This window comes from Macadamia integrifolia, unplaced genomic scaffold (assembly GCF_013358625.1).
Source record: "Macadamia integrifolia cultivar HAES 741 unplaced genomic scaffold, SCU_Mint_v3 scaffold2077, whole genome shotgun sequence".
NCBI lineage: Eukaryota > Viridiplantae > Streptophyta > Magnoliopsida > Proteales > Proteaceae > Macadamia > Macadamia integrifolia.
In genome coordinates this window covers 25,889-33,615 of record NW_024868496.1, presented here as the reverse complement: position 1 = coordinate 33,615, position 7,727 = coordinate 25,889, and the positions used below count along the sequence as shown (strand labels likewise).

General features: G+C 35.2%; 1 pseudogene; it reads left to right on the top strand.

The window, feature by feature from the left end:
• The window catches only part of LOC122065635, a 2,412-nt pseudogene extending 881 nt beyond the window's left edge, over positions 1-1,531 (top strand).
• The last annotated feature ends 6,196 nt before the right edge of the window (positions 1,532-7,727 follow it).

Here is a 7,727-nt window from a genome sequence, read left to right as displayed (position 1 = left end):
TTCAATCACAAACGCCTACTCAACTCAAGAGGGCCTGATTCTGTAAAAGGCTTACCTGACTTCCAGTTCCAGACTATCCCGGACGGTCTCCCACCTTCTGATATAGATGCCACCCAAGATGTCCCCGCCCTTTGTCAATCCACACGCACCACTTGCTTAGTCCCCTTCCGCAACCTCCTCTCCAATCTCAACACCACAGTCCATATCCCTCCAGTCACTTGCATAGTCTCTGATGCTGTCATGAGCTTCACCCTCCAAGCTGCAGAGGAAATTGGAGTCCCTGAAGTACTGTTCTGGACGAGCAGCCCCTGCGGCCTCTTGGCCTGCATGCACTTTCGCCATCTCATGGAAAGAGGCCTTACACCTCTCAAAGGTATGCTCTCATTTCATCACCAATTAACTCCTTACGTTTTGATTGGGCACTGAACAGATATGAGCAACCTATCGAATGGGTACCTGGACACTCCTTTGGATTGGATCCCAGGAATGAAAGGTATCCGTCTGAGGGATATGCCCAGTTTTATTCGAACTACCAATCCCGATGACTTCATGCTCCAATTTATCAAGGGAGAAACAGAGAGAGCTTACAAAGCTTCTGCAATAATTCTAAATACTTTTGATGTCCTTGAGAAGGACGTTGTGGATGCACTCTCAACGATGTTGCCTCGCGTTTACACCATCGGCCCTCTTCCCTTGATGTTGGATCAGATTAATGACGATAGATTGAGCTCTATCGGGTCCAATCTATGGAAAGAAGAATCAGAGTGTCTTGAATGGCTTGATTCCAAAGAACCCAGTTCTGTGGTTTATGTCAACTTTGGGAGCATCACAGTAATGACTCCTCAGCAACTCGTGGAGTTCGCGTGGGGGCTAGCTAATAGCGACCACTCCTTCTTGTGGATCATAAGGCCCGATCTCGTAGCCGGTGACTCAGCCATGCTTCCGTACGAGTTTGTGAGCCAAACCAAAGAGAGAGGAGGGCTGTCAAGTTGGTGTCCACAGGAGCAAGTGCTGAACCACCCAGCCATAGGTGGTTTCTTAACGCACTGTGGGTGGAACTCTACACTCGAAAGCATCTGCGGTGGTGTGCCTGTGATTTGTTGGCCATTCTTTGGGGACCAGCAAACTAATTGCAGATACTGCTGCACTCACTGGGGGATAGGTTCAGAGATTGACAACAATGTTAAGAGGAATGACGTTGAAAGGCTTGTGAGAGAATTAATGGAAGGAGATAAGGGTAAAGAGATGAAGACCAACGCCATGGTTTGGAAAAAGAAAGCAGAGGCGGCCACGAGTCCTGTTGGCTCTTCTGTCCTCAATTTCGACAACCTGGTGAACGAAATACTTTTTTCCAATCGAAACTAAAACTTCGCCAAACCTCTTTTAATTTTACCGAAATAGATTTGATGTTGCTGTAATATTTGCCTTGCTAGATTCTACTCCCCTTCTTTAGGAGCAGTTTTTTTTACTTTATTTCTTGGTTTTGTACAATTTATATACAATTCCTGCAATTTAATTTTTCATTATATAAACGGTGGGGGGCACGAAATGATCAAACACCCCCCCCCAACTGTGTCCTGATTATTCTCCTCTTCGTCCTTCCATTGGTCTATTGTGCTAGATCAATAGAGTTCTCTGGCCTTAACAGTTTTAAGGAATTTTTTTTTTTTTTTTGTCCAGGATCCTTAATCATAGGCTTCATACGAATGGGAGAGCATATCAAGAAGGGTACTTCGAACTTGTACTAAAACACTATAGCTATTTGTGAACCATAGAATGGTGGGTGAATCGTCCTCCATGGATGAGTAAAATTTTTTTTTTTATTTGGTTGCTTTGTATTAGTATGACAGATAGAGACCCATTCTAAGTGAGTTTTAAAATAAAATTTAATAAAAATAGAGAGAGAGAGAGAGAGAGAGAGAGAGTGAACTTAAGAAAAAAGAAGAAGAAGATAAGGGTTTGGCAAAAAGTATCCATTAATTTTTATTGATCTCGGATTAGTATAGACTATTTTGTATGATTAAAATAATAAATGAATTTTAAATTATGATTAAAATGAAAATAAAAAAAAAATTGATAAACCAAGAGAGAGAGAGAGAGAGAGAGAGAGGGAGTACGAAAAAAAAAAGAATAGGAAGAAAGTAGGAGAAGACAGATAACCACTCAAAAAATTTGGAGAGATAATAAATGGGTTGCACATCTCAACCTTTTAATTGTACGAGAATTGGAACTCAGGTTCCTTACTTCATCCAGACTCATTTACAAAAGCCACCTAAAAATTGAATCTAGATCAGATTCAAATATGAGAATAATTTATACGTCCTAATCCATGGATTTAGAATCTATTAAATTAAGAGAGAGAAAGTGAATTTCAAATCAGCGAACTAGAAATTTACGAGATTGTTCTCGTTCGTGAAATTAAATCCAACCTAAAAATTTAGTTTGCATTTATCAATTACTTACTTTCTCTGATGATCCTCTAAAGACTGAATCACGAACATTCACTTACGCCTCTGCCGTTGCATATGGACTCCACTCAGTCCAGCAACCTGTGCCACTGAAGAGAAGGAGTTGAGTCCATCTGGCAACGGCAAAGGCGTACATGCCTATGTTCCGAAAGAAAGAATCCGTTGCTCGTATAATCACATGATCGTACGAGTCAGCGATCAATACGTGTCTCATTTTCTGTCATTACAAGGATAAAGAGGGGTATATCTGAGACCAAAAAGGACAAGTGTTGGTCACTGACTCGTACAACCAGGTGACAATACGAGCAACAGATCCGTTCTCCAAAGGCCACGACAGCTCCAGCATCCTAATTGATTGCCACAACCGTCTCTCACTCTACTTATTGTCCCTCTTTCCTCTGTATATTCTGTAAGATTTCCTATTAGGTGGGCTAGCATAGTCAAAGATTTGTTTCTAAAATCGGTTTAGTGGTGTTGACTACAGATGGAGTAAGCAGAAAGAATCCAATATTATTGGTAAGTGATCTCTATGGAGATATTGGATTCTATCAGCACACCTTAATGGTATGAAATATTTATTACTATGTGTGGGCCTAAGGTATTGTTTCCTTAATGGGGAGGAAACCCTAATTTTATTGCAGGATTGGTCCCTACCCTCACCCCTATATATAGTTATCACTGACCCATTAAGTGATGCTAATGACCAAAAAAGCAAAGGGAAAGAGGGTAGACCAGACCAACATTGATCGTGTTGTACGAGGAGCATACAAGAAGACATTGAGGAGTTCTTACTCTTCAGCCATGGATTCAGGTATGCCTAAAACGTGTTTTTATAGTGTTTGTCGTGCATGCTTATCGATCTTCATGAATCATTCCGCATTTATTTTCGACCAATGGTATCAGACCCTCGTTCATGAAAAATCGATCGGCTATACCACCAGTAATAAAAATCAATTTCTTCTCCTCGAGTCGTTTTGTTTTGAAGAAACGAGAAAAGTAATTTATTATAAATTATTACTAAAGGACAAAACTTGCAAAGTTAAATTTAAAAAAAAAAAAAATCCCTTGATTTGTCTTTTGGAGAACCGTACAAACTTTAAAAAAAAATGACAAAAAAGGGTGAGTACGATTTTGGTTGGTTTTTGTAAAAAAAAAAATAAATAAATAAATAAAATAAAAAAACCTGCAAAACAGTTGCAGGTCAACGGCTGTGTTGTTTTGTTAAAGTAACCCAAAGAAAGGGTAAGGTGTAGCTTTTATTTTTATTTAGGGTTTTGATACTGTTATGTTTTGGTTTTACATTTATACCCTTAATGGTCTTCACTTATAATGGGTTATATAGTTTATAACTTTTGAGCCTTCGGGCTCAAGCCCAACATTGAGTAAAGTTTGTTCCTTAAGTTTGGACTGGTGGACTCAAGCCCAATATATATATATATATATATATAATATTTATTTAAAGAGTTCAACTTATTATTATGGTTCAAAGAATTGAACCAAGTGATTTTACTTCATTACCCTTGGGCTGGATCCATATGGTTTGACTTAGTTTTATATTTTATATTTAGAAACTTAATGGACCAAGCCCATGTCACGATTTGTTTAAGTGTAATTGGTTTAAAAGCTCATAGGCATTATCTCAAATGGGAAGGATTGAACCAACACAATTCGAACCGACTAAATCAAACCCAATCCAGTGAATCAGTCAATAGGTGAACCAAATTAGATTAGAAATCAAGTTAACACAAACGGATTCGTGATACGGAAGCTATCTCCAAAAGAGAGTATTGTATTACTTTGGGACGAAGAAAGTATTATGTCAAGTTGACTAAAAAAAACAAGGGAGGGGGGGGGCTTTAAGAAATTGTTGTTTTGTGATGACTTCATAAGAGGTAAGATTGTAAGGACAAAGCCTTGTCACCAATTAAACTAGAGTACAACGGTAAGAGTTGTATTAATAGACAATTTTTTGAAAAAAAAAAAAAAAAAGGTTTGGTCGTGGGTGACGATAGACCCAGACTTGGTTCTATCAATTCCTTTCTTTTTAAATCCTTTAAAGTAATGGGTTGGGCCTTATTTATTTCATAAAAAAAAAAAAAAAGGTTTATTGTTTCATTTAAACTGTTATGGGCTTAGACCCATGGGCATGATCTATTAGTATATATATATATATATATATCAAATGGGATTTGTAAAGTGAGCTCTCTTACGTTTTAAAATCTCATTCCGTTTAAATTTATGGTTCATACTAAAGTCTTTAAACAGTCATCACTAAGGTATTGTGTTGATTTGAACCAGTTTTAATCCGATTCAAAATGAAATGGTTTATTGACTCTTATGATAGGTATTTATTGTGCCACTTGAGAGGACGGAATACTGTTACACTTGAGATTACAAAATCTATAATCCTGTTATATTTTGTAGGATAAAATTTTGTCCTACTATAATTGATAGATAAATCTAATATTGTCTATGTATTGATTTATTTATATGGCATAAACTTGTTGTTTTGTGATTTTCTTGAACCAACCCCGTTATTTTGATGGGTTCTTCAATACTATATTGTCTGTGACATCTGATCTATAGTCTATTTATGATAAAGGTAAGTTTAATAGAAATGCATTGAAATAAATGAGTCTTTTTGGTAATGGACAGTCTTCAAATAATGTCTAATGAGGTTTTTTAGATTTAAAACAATTATTTTGAGAGTCCCAAGGCCTTGTGAATAATAAAATACCATTGATTTTCATGATGTCACTTTATCATATACTTGGGATGTTGTGGATAATTACTTAACTGGTCAAACCAGTGGGAGGATGTAATTATATATTCTGAAATGTTGTTTATGGTTCGACCAGTGGATGTATGTTCAATATACTGTGTTGAATTTAAAATAAGAAAAATGAGACCTATATTTTCTGTTCCATAATTGTTTTGGAACAACTATAGTGTTTTGTCTTTATTCTATAGTGGCTTCAGAATTGTATTTTTGTTTATACATGTTTTTGCATTGGTTTATCATTACTATGATATTAAAAAAGTCATTTATGAATGACATAGGCAGAAAATTAATGGCATTTTATGTTTGCATGTCATATTTGTAATACTCTATGATGAATAAATATATTGGAGTTAAGTTGGGTGTAAGTTTTCGCACATGTTTAGCTGCAAAACGCATTTCTAGGGAACAATGAAAGGGTGATGTGGATTCCACCAAATTGACGTATCTTGTTTTTTCATGATTTTTCCTAGGGCAGCATAGTAGGTGACATTTGCCTAAAGATGATGTCACCAAAGTTAAAGAAAATGACAGGAACCTAAGGATTCTGATCTCAAAGGTAAGGAGATCTCAAAAGTTATTATTCTTTTTGCAGTTAATATAAGAAAATGAGAGGACCAGTGTATCCCTGTCTTAAAGGATAAGGATACAGTTTCAGCTAAAACTCTTGAGTGATATAGTTATTACAGTGAATGCACATGAATCTCACCAAGTTAAACTCTGTTATTGGTGTGGTCTATTTAAATCGATTTTTTGTGAAGATTCTTATGGGTAGAGTTGGCATCTTAAAGATTAATATTAATGATGATACCTATACTCACATTTGAGTTATTATGACAAAAGATCATCCTACGTTGCTTATACATGTTGATGGTTTATTAATTATTTTCAGCATAGTTTTAATGAAATCCAGTTTTTGAGTCTAATAATTGTATAGACCATAAACATTTTATGCAAATGGAATTAGAAATCGTTTAATTTTGATTTATTGAAATGATTTCTGAAATCTGTTTATATTGTTGACTATTTTGGCATTGTTTATTCAAGCCAACAGTTAGATCTAGTTCTGATATGAACTGATATTGACTTTTATAAATGGTATTTTTATTAGGTCATCTAGTCGTACTCCCTTATATTAGTGGGAGAATGAATTATTATCCTATTGAGGGTGATAGATGTATCATACATGTTTTATTATGTATACTACACTTGTCGTTTATGAATTTTAAGTCAATCTGGGGTATTTTGATATTTTCTTCGATGTTATATTGATCATCCGTGACTTCAGGTTTCATCACGAGACACATAATTATGAGTTTTGACACCCATTTATGATTCAAAATATCACAAGTGTATTATTTAAGTAATATTTCTTCGAATTTATATGTCATATTTGTACTTGTGATAAAGTTCAATTTTATTGAAAATTCATCGAGATAAAACAGATATATTATATTTGAATTATTTAAATGAACTCATTGAAGTTTTAGTGGCTTATTGGTATAAAGCCTATGAAGTTGTTTATACTTACTATGGATCTAAGCCAACAATACCTTTATTTATTAAAGACTTATTGTTGTTTTTAGCCTATAAGTTATTCGGTTCATGTGCCCTACTAACTAATTTTCTTTTGACTTGAAGAAATTATGGGGTTTTATTATGATTGACTTTAAAGTTTATGGGCTAATGTTTGCATTAGATATTAAAGTCATTTGGGTTGAAAGTTCATACTTGCATACAACTTCGTATATCTAACGAATTATGGATAAAGTAACATATTTCATGTGTTTTTTGTTATCATGAATAAATGTTATGAACTTTCATATTTAGCATGTTGTCATTATAGAAAATTCCATATTTAGATTTTTATTTATTTATGGTAATGGCTGGAAGTACAAAACTGTCATACTAAGAATGTACTCACTTTGATAACTGTTAAATTTTGATGTTACCATATTGACTATTAGGGTTTATAATGGGTTGCTTTTGTGGGCTTATGTTAAATATTTTATTAATTAAATACTGAAATAACTCATCTTATTGTTTGCACCCAAAAAATCTAAACCCATGGGCATTTGGTAGCAATCCAAGTCTATAGGTTTTTATAATTTCAGTGATTACGCTTCCACTTAGTGGGTTAGTTACTGAGATTGTAAAATTACTATTGACTATTCAGGATGGGTTGCAGTCAAGGAGACCATATGGCGAATGATGTGCTCTTGCCACCACAGGTGAGTCTTCATTTGGTCGGTTTCGCTTGATAGTGTGAGGGTGACATTTTGGGCTTCATAGCTTTGGAGGTTCTTGTCTTGCCACCACAGGTGACAGAATCTTCAAAGTGGTGTTGTTTCGAGCGTCTCGCCTTACATGTGAAAGGTTTGAATGGTTCCAATTTTAAGGAATGGAACTAATCCTTTAATATTTCTCTAGCTATTATGATAATAAATTTTAATCTTAATTGATGAGCCTCCTAAGCCAGT